At 41.5% G+C, this 14,996-nt stretch overlaps 1 protein-coding gene across 31 annotated transcripts in view; it reads right to left on the reverse strand.

Annotated features, from left to right (window-relative positions):
* The window catches only part of LOC142841479 (F-box-like/WD repeat-containing protein TBL1X), a 171,692-nt gene that overhangs the window by 52,665 nt on the left and 104,031 nt on the right, over positions 1-14,996 (reverse strand). For 2 of the 31 annotated variants that reach the window (XM_075958371.1, XM_075958370.1), the window contains exon 1: positions 12,169-12,315. The exons of the other annotated variants lie outside the window; for them this stretch is intronic. The gene's annotated coding sequence lies outside the window, so the exon portion shown is untranslated. Of the gene's footprint in view, positions 1-12,168; positions 12,316-14,996 lie in introns of those variants that run through there. 31 annotated transcript variants of the gene reach the window in all.

Genomic DNA, 14,996 nt, shown 5'->3' on the forward strand with positions numbered 1-14,996 from the left:
GGAGGCTGGGAGGAGGTGGAAATTTGGTTTTTTTTATTATTCTCCTTTTTTCAATAAAAATCAATAAATAAATTGATTAATTAATTAAAAGAAAAAAATAAAAAAACAATAATAAGTCTTTTGCTTACACACTATGATTTCTGAATTTTGTTTTTATGGGGTTTCTGTATGTGTAAGTATGTGTTTCTACATCTATGTGTTTCTTGTGCTTTTTCTTTGACTCCTTTTTTCTGTCTGTTTGCTTTGTCTTATTCTGGTTTATTTATTATTTTATCTCTATTATTATTATTTTATTATTATTATTATCAGCCTATTTGTTTTCTAATGAAAAAGAAAAGGTGTAGATTTGGGTGGGTGGGAAAGTGGGGAAGATTTGGGAGTAGGAAGGGAAACCATAATCTGAATATATTGTATAAAAATCTATTTTCAACTTCAAAAATATACAAAAGAACAAATTTCTTCAAATGTTGGGGTATGCAGTGTTGAACAGCTGCATTTACTCTATAATGACAAATCAAACTCCTCGGGAGCCCTTGTGCCAGCAAGGGCAATTGAAAACTAACCTAGCACATGATGAATCTATGCAGCAAGTATGCAGCTCTCTTCATGAGATGGAAATTACAAAGCACAAGAAGAGATATGCTTCTGGGTTCATTTGATCACAAGCTATTTGTTCCTGGATGAAACTGGCAGTGGTCACACAAACCCTATGCGGCTCAGTTCAAAATTACCATCACCCACCAGGAACCACAATCTGAAAGAAAGGTGTGAGTAAGTGTAGCATGCTTTCCACCCTGACCAATGTCTATGCAGACAGCACGAAGTGGCACCATGTAAATTCCTATTGATTTAAAAAAAAAAGGAATCACAAGCCACATCTCTATAGATTAGCTCAAACTATATTGAACCTGGCAGGAAATGATTCACTCAAAGCCTGGCTTACCCAGTCAGCATACTTTTGAGCAAAAAATACGCGAGCGTCATCAAGAAGTTAAATCTGTAAAACATAGACCATCTACTCCAAAATTATCAGAGCAACCCAGCAGTAATTTCTCAATCATTGCTCTCCTCATCTTTCTTCTGTTTCATTTCAAGGTTTGGAATTCTTTCTTAGGAAGAAATAAAGAAACACGTCTAAAGCAAATTCTGCTTAGGGAAAAGCTGGAATAGATACTAAGTATGCTTTGAACAGAGTGGTATCGCAATGTCATAAAAGGAGATCTGTTAGCTGAAGCCTAAATAATGTGGGAGTGTCATATATCAATCTTTTGATTTCATTGGTTAAGCAATAAAGAAACTGCTTGGCCCTGATAGGTTAAAACATAGGTGGGAGGAGTAAACAAAACAGAATGCTGGGAGGAAGAGGAAGTGAGCTCAGAGAGACACCATGCTCCCCTCTCCTGGGGGGACGCGAGAGCTCTGCTCTCTGAGGCACACGCGATGAAGCTCCGACCCAGGATGGACATAGGCTAGAATCTTTCCCGGTAAGACTGATGCTACACAGATTATTAGAAATGGGCTAGTCCAGGTACAAGAGTTAGCCGAGAAGAGGATAGATATAATGGGCCAAGCAGTGTTTAAATGAATACAATTTGTGTGTTGTTATTTCCGGGCATAAGCTAGCCAGGCGGCCGGGGTGCTAGGGACGCAGCCCCGCCGCTCCTATTACAACACCTAAATAACAGTGCAGGTGAGATGGCTTGGTGGTGAAGTGCTGACACACAAGCATGAGGACAAGAATTTAGATCCCCAGAACTCAGGTAACACAAGCATCTGTGATGCTGGTATGCCCCTACCAGGAGACAGGAGGTAGATACAGGAGAATCAAGGGATGCTGCTAATATCAAGTATGAAACTGCAAATAAGAGAGACCCTCTTGGGGTTGGAGAGATGGCTCAGCAGTTAAGCGCACTGGCTGCTCTTCCAGAGGTCCAGAGTTCAATTCCCAGTAACCATACATGGTGGCTCACAACTGTCCATAATGAGATCTGGTGCCTTCTTTCTGTCCTGTAGGCAGACAATACAAGCAGATCATTGTATAAATAACAAATACATAAATCTTTAAAGGGAGGGAGGGAGGGAGGGAGGGAGGGAGGGAGGGAGGGAGGGAGGGAGGGAGGGAGGGAGGGAGGGAGACCCTCTCTCAAGGTGGAGCGAACAAATATCCAGAGTTGTCCTCTGACCTCCAAATGGTTACTGCCCCCAATACACACGCAAGGTTTGAATGATGTCTTCAGAGAAATACAGATGACAAGTTCTTCTTTCCATGTCATGAGTACAAGCCACCTCAGTGCTTCTAAGATAGTGTGCAGCTTGCTATATCAAACACTCAGCTAACTTGTATGTAACTCAAGACATATCAACACATCCACATTCTCAGAACACTGAATTCTGGCTAATGACTAGCAGAAACAAACTATATGCTTGTTAAATCATACCTAAATTTTAAAACAATATTTTATTGCCTAACATCATAAGAGTCTGCAATTTCCACAACTGCCATGCTATAAACAAGCAGTATCTTGTGTGTGTGTGTGGGGGGGGGGTGGCTAAGTAATATTTGTGGCTGTGTACACACATGTGTGGGTATGCAAAGAGTCCAACTATCTGGTGTGTTCCCCCATAGCTTCCACCTTATTTTTTGTTGTTGCTATGATTTTTGAGACAAAAATCCTGTGTAGTCCTGGCTGTAAACCAGGCTGGCTTTGAATTCACAAAGCCTGCCTCCTGGGTTAAAGTCATACAGCACCACACCAGGCTTTCTCTACCTTATTTTTAAGATAAGGTCTCTCAATAAGCCAGAAGCTCACTGACTGACAAGACTACCTTTCTAGCAAGCTCCAGAGACCCACTGGTCTCTCAATACCTCACCACTGCTAGAGTTAGTTACATTAGTGTAGTGTAGTGCCTGGCTTTTATTTTACATGGGCCTTGGAGATCTGAACTCATGTCCTTGTATGAAAGGCAATTTAGCAGCCAAGTTACCTACCCACCCCCACCCTTAAAAATACTCTACCGATCTCGGACTAGATACTAGAGCTAGGAGATGGGGGCTCCAAGCAAATCAATTACCATGAATAACCAACTAAAACTATGGTATGTAGCACTGACTTTTCAGGAAAAGAAGTATCATAATTAACTAAACAGATGCAGTGTCCAATCTTAGCACAATGAGTTGTTAACTTGTTCTCTTAAGCCTTTGTTTAATATGCAGCTCTAATACTTGCTAGTCAGCATTTGGCTCAAGTCCAGGGACTAATATACCAACAAATGTCTGGTAGGGTGCCTTTAGGTAAAACTCTGACATTGCAGTCCTTGAAAACAGCCCACAGGAAACCCATACAGCATATAGCTCAAAAGAACCCTACAGTTTTCAAGTACAGGGAAAGAAATGCAAATGAAAGATCAACATTCCACCCCATTAAAAATCAAAGAAATGCAAGGGGGAAATGCAAACACAGGATGCCATGCATGCCTGCTTCTGTTAACTGTGAGCACGTGAGAGGTCTCATCTGACTGCAACCCCTTTCTACTCCACCCCAAACCCCTCTGACCTGCCCCCATGGTTCCAGTTCTTTAACCTTTCAACAGAGCAATGTGATAATCTGCCTCAAGAGCCCTACACTTCTATTTCCAGCAATCTCCCCTAAAGCAAAAACTGGAATCAGTCTAAAATGCAAGCATGTGTGCTAAATAAATCATAGACTGTGAGCTTGACAGGCAGGATGTAGGCATGTATTTTCAGTCCATGTGCATTTTCTCCAAGTTTAATGGGAAGGTACTAAGGTCACCTAAATGAGAATGCCTCACAACCATACTCACATACATTAGAATGCTTGGTTCACAGCTGGAGGAAATAATTGAGAAGGATTAGGAGGTATGGCTTAATAGAATAAAGTGTTTCACGAGGGGTGGACTTTTGAGGTTCCAAAATCCCTCATCATTCCCAAGTTGTGGATCAGATGTGAGTCCTTAGTTACTGCTCCAGTGCCTTGCCTGCTCTCATGCTCCCTGCTGTGATAATGATGGCTGCTAACCCTATGGAATCTGAGTACCCAAATTAAATGTTTTCCTTTATAAATTGCCTCTGTTATGCTGTCTATTCACAGCAATACAAAAGTAACTAAGATACATATTTCAAAGCTAGATAAACAGCAAGTTGCATACCCATAAACACACACACAAAGGTTGAGGGAATTTCTATTATGTATGTATCTATGTCTTTGCATGTTTAATTTTATTTTCCAAATTGCTAACAGAAGACTGATTGATTGATTGATTCAGTCATTCATTCATTTTTATGTCAGTAAAGCCTCTTAAAGAGTCTAGTACCCAAAGAGTAAATTCATTACTGATACTTTCTATGTGATTTCCTTAAAATGAACTACTTATCTCCTTTCCTATGAATGTTGGAGATAATTTCTTTATACAAGGGAAGGTTCTAGAATACTCTCTCCAATCTCTGTGCATCAAGCTCCCCTACAGTCACCTCTTTTGTACTTTTGTGAAGCTAAAGTCTATAAACACAGCATTAAATATTTATGGTTGATATTTGCTGCTTCTAAAAATACTCAGTGGAGAAAAATATGGACTTAATGAGGTCTCTGCTTAAATTTCTTGCTGAATTAATGGAAGTATTCTTTTGCAGAGGGTCTGCCAACTGCCCACAGCATCTAGACTGGGCTCTTCACAACATCCACAAAACCCCTAGAATTCCACCGGAATTGGTTCAATGGGACTAAATAGAAACACCCAACTGTGGACTGTCTCCAGACGTGCTCCTGCCAAGTGGAATTACATTACTGGTGCATCTATGAAAAGTAATGAAATAATACATAAATTCATGAGTTACCAGAACACATACATTTTCCCCACTGAAACCCATCTGAATGCTTTCTTATGGAGTTAATCAAAGCAGATGTCCAAAATAAAATGCAAAGACAGGTGGACCTCTGGGGCTCACTAGCCAGCCAGTCTAGTCTATTTGTAGAGTTCCAGGTCAGTGGGGGGAGGGCTATCACACGAAACAAAGAGAGGGCCTAAGGAACAATACCTAAGGTAGATCCCTAGCCTCTAGGGGCACACAGTCACATGTTCATGTGCAATTCTAAAGCACATGTATATACATACACATACCACTAAGATAACATTCTCAAAGGAAGCCCAATGCTTTTCATGGAGAGAATCAGTGAACAGATATATTTTCATGTATAACATAAGCAAAACACCTCCGGGAAGTAAAATCTATCACAACAAACCCAGTGTGGACTTAGAATGAACAATGTATAGAAAGGGGAAAGCATTAACTTCATAATGCAGACATTTATCTCCCACAACTTCAGTAAAAAGGCAAAAGTGAACAATATCAGCATGTAATGTTTACTATATACCCCCTTGATAGGAGAGAACAGTGAGGTACTTCACCCTCAGGATACCCCCCAAAATACACTATCCCATTCTAATTACCCGAGTAACACCAGACCAACCTCAACTGAAGAAAACATAAAACATAAGACCAGGACTCCTCCAAACTGTCCAGGTCAACCCATACAAGACAAGTTTGAAAAACTGCCACACATGCACAGAATAAGAGGACACAGGAAGACTCAGCCAACAAGGTTTCCCAGATGGTATCATCAAACTGAAAAAGAACATTTGTGGGAAAATGAGCAAACCCTGAAAAAGTCGAAAATATAGTTAATAATTTAAGATAAAGGGAGCATCTATGTGCAGCATTTGTTAACAATTACCAGTGTTGCTCATGCTTTTGATGAACTGAGCATCTCTGTGGATCAATCCTCGAGGTAAGCTCTTAAGCCACTGTAGAAACACTGCCACCTGTGATTCATGAGAAAGCTCATTCCCCAGCACAAGTACATCATACAAAAACCAACCAGCCCAATGTGTGTGTGGTGGTTTGCATAGAAATGGCCCCCACAGACTCATGTTTGAATGCTTGGCACATAGAGAGTATGATGGAGGAAGGTCATTGGTTAAACAAAAAGAAACTGCTTGGCCCTCATTGGTTAGAAGATAGGTGGGAGGAGTAAACAGAACAAAACGCTGGGAGAAAGAGGAAGTGAGTTCAGACTGACAGCTCTCCTCTCGGGGGCAGACACCTCAGCAGAGATGCCATGCTCCCGGCTCCTGGGCAGACACACGCAATGAAGCTCCGACCCAGGATGGATGTAGGCTAGAATCTTCCCGGTAAGACCGGTGCTCACAGATTATTAGAGATGGGTTGATCGGGATATCAGAATTAGCCAATAAGGGCTAGAGCTAAAGGGCCAAGCAGTGATTAAAAGAATACAGTGTCCGTGTAATTATTTCGGGTAAAGCTAGCCGTGGGGACGGCCGGGTGCTGGGGACGCAGACCCGCCGCTCCTATTACTACAAATGGCGCCCATGTGGACAACTGCTTCCACATAAAGTCTGAGACAGCTTGGGAAGTAATTCTAGAACAAAATGACAGCTTTGTGCATGGTTTCTTGGTAGCAGCACTCTCTCGGGTCTACTCTGCTTGCTAGAAGCAAGCAAGCTCTCTCATCTAAGAGAGGCTTCCTGACTCAGCTTTAGCTGCAAAACCCTGCAGCTCATTAAGAGGTCCTGCCACGAAACACTTAAATGGTGTTGACGAAAAGCTGAACGCATGCTTTTCGGTTTTCAGCCGTAGCAGGAAAAACGCATGCTTTTCGGTTTTCAGCCGTAGCAGGAAAAAAGCTGCGCCGTTTAAAAATGCTGCACCGTTTGAAAATGCCGGCTTTCTGGGCCATCCTGCCAGGGCAAACTCTGACTGTTTGAGGCAGGAGGGCCGGCTACCGAGAGAGGACTTGAGTGTTGTCTGTTGTAGCTCGCTGGCTGGCAGGGACCTTGAAATGCCATAGAGCTGTGGCTATAAACATAGCTACAGCCAGTACCTCAGCCATGAGGCTGGAAAGCTAAGGAATGGGCTACATCTAGCTGGCAAAGCCATGGCTTTAATCCTACTGATATTGCTTGCTAAATTAAGGACTCGTGTGGTCAGAAAAAGAGAGATATACAGTAAAGAGAGATTCAAAGACAAAGAAAATTTCTAAATGGTTTACTGTGTGTTAAAAATATATGCAAGCTAAAAGTTGAAGTTTTTAAAGTAAAAAAAAAAAACAGGAAGAGAGTTGTTGTGTGTGGTAGTACACACCTTTAATCCCAACACTTGGGAGGCAGAGGGAGATAGACCTCTGTGACTTCAAGGTGTGGTAGCACACGCCTTTAATCCCAGTGCCTAAAAGGCAGAGACAAACAGATCTCTGTGAGTTCAAGGTGTAGTAGCAAACACCTTTAATCCCAATGCCTGGGAGGATCTCTGAGACAGGCGGATCTCTGAGAGTTCAAAGACAGCCTGGTCTACAGAGTTATTCCAGGTCAAAGATATACGTTCAAAAAGCAAAAAGTTAACCTAGGAATGTCACAGCTTAGATTCTTAAGCGCCTAGTGATTTAAAGGCGCAAATCAAAAAGTGCTCCTGGATAGTAAAAAATTGCAGATTCACAATAGGACAGATTCAGACCACTAAATGAGTCACACTGTTGGATGAATGTACGTAGGCTTGGGAGAGAGAAGAAAAAGAATATAGAAAATAAAGTTAATGTTAAAATAAAAGGTAAAGTCTTTAAAGAGACAGAATAAAGTAAAGTGATAGAGTAAAAATAAGCCACGTAAAAATGGAAAATTCACAGAGTCTGGATTCTTTGTATTATTGTCTTTTCTTTAAAATTTTTGACTGTGAAGGAGCTAAGTACAGAGAGACATTTCATTATATGGGCTGCTAAGTGGAACCAGAACGGATATTATGAGGGTCTCCTGCTGCCTGTGGATCAAGATGTAGAACTCTCAACTCCTTCTCCAATACCTGTCTGCCTGCACTCTGCCATGCTTTCTGCCATGATGATAATGAACTAAACCTCTGAATTATAAGCCAGTCCCAATGAAATGTTTTCCTTTATAGGCGTCGTGGTCATGGTGTCTCTTCACAGCAACAGAAACCCTGAGACAGTGTGTTAACAGCTGCCACAGGGGCACAAATGAGTACCTAACATTTTGTTTCAAAGCTTGAAGATTTCAACATATCTCTGGGACCAACAAAAAATTCTCCCCTATTACCAGCCCACATTTACAAACATCCCCATCTTGATCATTACAGATGTCATTCTCTTCAATGTATAATTTTGGATTTTGTAGTTCCCAGATCACTCCTCACATCAGAAAATTTTGGCTACCATCTCAGATATTTTAGATTGGGGGATTTGAAAATTCTTCACCGAAAAGTTAGAAGGAGAGGATAGTATCAAAGCCTTAATTCTCAAAGACAGGTTGCCCTTCCTATAAAAACACTGACATCAACACACTTCAGAACAAAGTAATTCACAATACTGACTATAAAGGTCAGGGTTACTAGGTGCAGAAGCAGAACTTGGAAGTGAACCACATGGTAGTTTCTCACCCACAGACCTGGACTGATGTGATGCATGCCTTCTATAAGAAATGTAGGGAGTTGACCCAGGGCATACTATACTCCACCATCCCAGCCCTAGCTGTACCTAATAGGAACCATCTCCTTTTGTGGACCACAATGGCAAGTCCATGAAATACAGAAAGCTACAAGAGCAACTCAAAGCTTCCCTCCAACTGTAAGATCTTAGGATCTTACTTACAAAAATATTCAGTCTTGCATAGTAGTTTACATATCTGTAATCCAGCTACAAAGGAGAATGAGGTACACAGAGGCTGAGTTCAAGAAGAAGCACTGTTCTCTCTCAAAAAGAAAACAAAAGACTTCTGTTGATTACCACTATAAACTTGACACAAACTTAGAAGGGAGGAGTTTCAGTGGTGGATTGTCCACAATGGGTTAATCTGTGAATATGTACGGGTGACAATCTTAAGTTATGTCATAGGGAAGGCCCTGTCTACTCTGGGTGGCACCAGTCCCTAGGTAGGGCACCCTGAACTGTAGGGTTGAAGAAAGCTAGCTGAGCGCAAGCAAAAGAGAATGTGTGAATTCATCTCCCTAGGGTCGTTTCTGTGGGTGTGATACAACTAACTGTTTAAGTTCCTGTTACTAAGGCTTCCTACCTATAATGAACTGCCAACTGTAATTGTATACTAAAATAAAACCTCTCTCCCCAAGTGGCTTTTTGTTAAAGTATTTTTTACCACAGCCAATAGAAGACAAACTAGAACATATCCCCCACACCAAAATATTCATTAACTCATTGCAATTTTCCAATATTTATAAAATGGTATTAGCACAAATGTAGATCAATTGTTGGAATTTAGTGTGTTGCAAATGGGTGTTAAATACTGTCTGCCTTTATCATTTTTCTCTGCCCACATAGTCCCATTTCTAGAACTTTACCAGATGAGTGGGACAAAGTTATCTAGTGAGTTCTCCTGAATAAATTAATGAATTAACAAAATTATTTTAGTGTTGAATGACCTAAGTGTAATAAAGACATTGTCACTTTGTATTTTCTTAATGTTTGTGTGATAAGTATGTGAACATGCTTGTATTAGGGTTCTCCAAAGGAACACAACTGATAGAATGAATATATATGAGATTTATTCGATTATTTCAGAGGGTGAATGAGGTCTGCATAATCCAACAATATCACACACTTGGAGAGGCTAAGAATCTCCACATGGCTGGATGTCTCAGGAGTTCCAATCTGGTGCTGAAAACCTAGAGAATTTCTGAAGAGTTGCTGGTCTCCAGTTTACACCGGAAAGCCAAAGAAGTTGGTTTTAAATTGGTGAAAGTGCTGCAGCACAAAGACAGATGGATTTGCATACAAGAACGAGGGTAAGTGAGCAAAAGAAGAATGCTTGCTTCTTCTATGTCCTTTTAGCCGTGTTGCCACCAAAACATACCACCTAGATTTAGGGTCTTCTTGCTTCAGTTAGTCTGATCCAGCAAGTGGCAATTTAGAATCAAGATGCAGTCAAGCTGACAGCCAAGAGTGGCCATCACAGTGTTCGAGTGTGTGTGAGTGTGAATGCAGTTGGAGAGGTCAGAAGACAAGCTTTGGTGTCAGCCCTCCCCTTCCACCTTATTTGAAACCGAGGCTCTTATTGTTCACAGCAGCTGCATACAGCAGGCTAGCTGCCTATGAACCTCTGGGCATTCTTATCATGGCATGACATCTTGCTAGAAATGCTGCGACTACAGACTCTCTCTGAAGCATGCAGCTTTTTTTATATGGGTTTTGAGAATCTAAACTCAGGCCCCTACACTTGTACTCAAGCCCTTTGACCCAGCAAGCCATCTCCCCAGTCACACTGTCAACTCTTAAATCATGGCCAAGAAGTCTGTAATGCAGCTCAATGACAAACTGTCTAGTATAGTATTACGAGGTATAAAATAACAATAATAATAATAATAATAACAACAACAAAATAAGAGCTAGAAAGATGGCCCAGGTATTTACAGTACTTGTTGCTCTTGCAGGTCATCTGGGGTTCAGTTCCCAAAACCCAACTAACAGTAGCTCCAGGGTCCTCCCTCTTCTGGCCTCCATGGGCTATGCATGCATGTAGGAAAAACACCCTATGCATAAAATAAAAATAATAATCAAACCATTAAAAATAAATAAAACTCAAAGAAAAAGCACAATTCAACTATGACTGAGAACAGTCCTGAACAATTGGTGGGTGTGGAAATGAGACTTCCCAGATGTGTAGATTGAGTATAGTATATATATAGCCAGTTCCATCTGCCTGTGTGGACTGCACTTAGTCTCAGGACACATATAAGAGCATCAGTTACTTGCAGAGGTTCAAGGTAATCTGTCACTTGGCCTTCAAAAGATAATTCATATAGTGTTTGAAACTGGTGCACATTTGTAGACAAGAAAACTAGACATAAAAACCAAGTTGTGACATCCTGTCTCTTCCAATCAGTATTACATCATTCTGTGTGTGTATCTTCAAATAAGCATATAAACAATGAACACTACCAACAACAAAAATCAAGCCAGTATGAAGGGCTGTAAGTTACTTTGCTTTTGGTGTAGTCCAAATCTAATGAGCTATTTACTTACTTTTCAGATGTTCAGATGCAGAGCCTTAGAAACCAGGAAACATTTCTACTTGCAAATGTTATAAAAGACATGCCTTGTTAAGTTCATAGCAAATGCCCTGCTCAAAGCTCCTGATGTCATCTAGTTCATTTAGTAAATTATTTTAGTGTTTGTTTGAGACAGGATATCTATGTAGCTTTAAACTCCAGATCTTCCCCTTATCACAAGGTCACACTACCACACACAGCTATTTCTTAGCAAACTTTTGGAATAAAGACTAAGGAAGACTAAAGGAAGCTATTGCCCTGCCCTACATTACAGATTCATGCTGTATCATGAAGCAGAATTGAAACTTCCTTCCAAAGCACACTTCTGAGGTATTTGGTCATTGTCTCCAGCATCACAGAACCAATGACTGCACAAATGCCCACTGCCTTAGACTCCCTATGAAGCAGGATCTTCTTTGAGGCTTCTAATCATACAAGATGCAAGGTGCATCCCCCACCCATAATACTGCCATTGAAAGCTGAGTCTCTAGGGCTTGCCATTCTGTGGCTTGATGGCTGGTGACACACCACCAAGGTAACTATGTCTTGTTTACATCTGAAGTCAACAGCACTAAGAGGAAACCCCCAGGTCAAGGCCTCCCCTGCTGTGCCTGAGACTTCTAAACACAGAGAATTTCTCAGCAGGCCATCTGTTTGTATAACACACTTCCCTGAAAAGAGCTAAAAGTGTTGAAAGATGTTGAGCTTAGCACCCAAGACTCAAAAAATCAGTTCTTTTGGAGAAAAATGCATAGTACTCTGTGGAAGGGTCTTTGGAGTCAGCACTTTTAGCTTCTTCTCTTCCTCTGTACCTACCACTGGAAGAGCATCACAGCTCTGTTCCCAGTCAGCTGTCTCAGAAAGCACCCCACCATACTCCCACAAAGAAGCTGAAGGCCTCACAAAACTGTCCGTGACCTGAGTACTAATACAGGGGTGAACAGACTCTCAGCCCATACCAATACCAAAGCTCACTGAATCCTCCTGTTAAGTTACCTGGACCAAAACCCACCTAAAGCATAAAACCATGAAGATTTCTGAAAAAGCCCCAAAGGGTAAAAACTTACCAACAACACAGATCATCAACTCATGCCTTGCTGAGTCACAACCCACCCTTCATTCAGAAAGGTATCATCCAGAATACTGGTGGTAAAGGCTGACACAAACTTCAGTTCCAGCATCTGTGTTTGGCTTTGCACCTTGCTGCTTGGATCCTACTCTTGGGAGTAGAAACAGCCTTTTAGGGGTTATTGTACTTGGGAAAGAAAACTTGTTCTATGTACATGCTCACTACAAAAACAGAACATGACCTGCCTGAGTTCCTTTGGCTGTTCTGTAGTGTCTCATAGGTAGCATTGAAATCTGTAACAAATGTGGGGTTGGAAGGGGTGGTGTATGAAAACTGTTATGGGTTGGACTGGGTTCCCCAAAATGACATACTCTTATATACAAACACCCACAATCTAACCTCATCTTTCAAAAAGAATCATTGTTGAGATGGTTCCAGTAGTTAAGAACACTTGTTCTTCTGTCAGGAGCCAATTTCCTCCTAAAATCATTGCAGGAACCATCACCCTGGGGAGTCTGCAGAGAACTACACACCCCTAATTGTGTTAGGAATCGTTCTATTGACAGAGCCTACCCCACACCCAAATTGGCTGTTAATGGAGAGCTATCTGTTAGCAGAACCCACCCCACATTCCAAACTATCTAGAGAACTAGGTGTGTCAACTCGTGACTTCCTGGCCTAGGTGACCTGACCAAACGTAACCTCCTGGACCCTGTGACCAACGTGAACCACGCGGCAAGAGCCCAGGCCCCTGTGCCCACCCCCAACTCCTTACCCTATATAAGCTGTACCCCATCTCTAATAAATGGAGGCTTTGACAAACCTAGCATGGCCTCCTTCCTTTCTCTCAGCTCATATCTTCCAGATAGTGCCTCTCCGGGACCCTGGAATAACTGAACTGCCAGACGGGTTACTAACCCTAGACTAAGTAACCTGCCAAGGCAATCAACATTCTTCCAGATCCAGGTTCAGTTCACAACACCCACATGGCAGCTCACAACCATCTGTAACTCCAGTTCCACCTCTTCTGACCTCCACAGGTATTAGCCACACACGGTGCACATACATACACACATACATACATACATACATACATACATACATACATACATACATACATTGTAAATATAACTGAACTTGTGTTGGATATGCTGGTGTATGCCTGTAAAAATTCCAGCACTGAGGGAGTAGATCTGAGGATTGGGAGGCATTCAAGGCCACCCTCAAGGTTACACAGAGATCTGGAATATGAGGTTAGACTGCAGAAGGGGAAGCCTTCAATCTAGTGTGTATGGTATCCTCTTAAAATGGTCACAGAAAGGCAGACACTCAGGAAGAAGGTTATTTTCCCCTGTGGATCCAATGACACCTTGATGTTTATAACCTGTGGCCTCCAGAAAGGGGAGACATGTATGTTCTAACCTATTCCAGTCTGGGCTAGAATATGACAGCAACTCTGGGGATTTAAAACAACCAGAGACACGACATGCTTCAAGGCCACTCATTTCTACAGGTAGCAAACAGACCCTCTGGTGGGCTTGACCTTGGACCTGGACCTAAGCTTACTGTTGCACAAGCTCATCAATAGCCTACTGTGAGCCTCTAAAGCAGTGATTCTCAACCTGTCAGTAATGACCCCTCTGAGGGGGTCGAAAAATCCTTTCACAGGGGTCACATATCAGATAATTACAATACGATTCTTAACAGCAAAATTATAGTTATGAAGTAGCAATAAAAATAATTTTATGGTTGGGGGTCACCACAACACGATGAACTGCATTAAAGAGTTGTAGCATTAGGAAGGTTGAGAACCACTGCTCTAGAGCCACCATCCATATGCTGGTGGAAATTGAATACCAAATTATGAACTCAGAATTTTAGTGACTCCAATGCACATAAATATGCATCTTGTTTTCACAGATCCAAATATCTACAGCCCTGGTATTTATTTTCACAGTCCTAGTATCCACAGCTATACACATGTCTTTGTATTCAGTTCATTATTAGTACTATTCTGAAAAAATTAAAATTATTCTTAAAAAATAGGTTTCAGTGAGTTTCAGATCAACAAAAGACAAATTCTGCTGAGGGCTAGATGTTTGCTGCACAGGTTTAAAGACTTCAGTTCAAACCCACATAAATGCAAGGGAGGCACTGAAGCTTACCTGTAATCCCAGCATTCAGGTGATGGAAATATGAAGTCTCCAAGGCAACCTGACTAGCTACACTAGCCAAACTGAGGAGCTCTGGGTTCGAGTGAGAAATCCTGTCTCAATGAAAAACATGGAGCATAATCAAAGAAGACAATCCACACCAACATCTGATCTCCATATTCACACACACGCACACACAAAATTCTGAGGCAGCAAAACGCTTTCCTAGCATGTGAAATCCAAAGCCCAGAAGTACCAAAATAAAGCACTATAGAAAGTTGAAATGTCTTCTAAAGTAGAAAGACTCATGGAGAAAAGCAGTGAGAAGCTTACATCCCTGAGCAAAATGTAGGCACCTGCTTCCATGCCCACCTTTTGGGTTGTCTGAAAGGTGAACAAATCCTCATTAACTGGGAAATTTGTCCAGTGTATCATCAAGGAGCTCTAACTGGGGCTTCTTGTCCACAAAACAGCTCCAAGAACACCAAGACCACATGGATCAAGACAGATATTCAGTTCTGAATCAAGGCTGAGCCTCGGTTTGTGGTTAGTTTCTGGGCTCTATTGTTTCTGGGTAATCCAATAAGAAGCAATTATATGAAAATGCATAACACTTAGGATGACTAAAGCTTCCCTGACATTTTCAAAAAGTATTAAGCTCATTATATTACGT

This window comes from Microtus pennsylvanicus, chromosome X, assembly GCF_037038515.1.
Source record: "Microtus pennsylvanicus isolate mMicPen1 chromosome X, mMicPen1.hap1, whole genome shotgun sequence".
Classification (NCBI taxonomy): Eukaryota; Metazoa; Chordata; class Mammalia; order Rodentia; family Cricetidae; genus Microtus; species Microtus pennsylvanicus.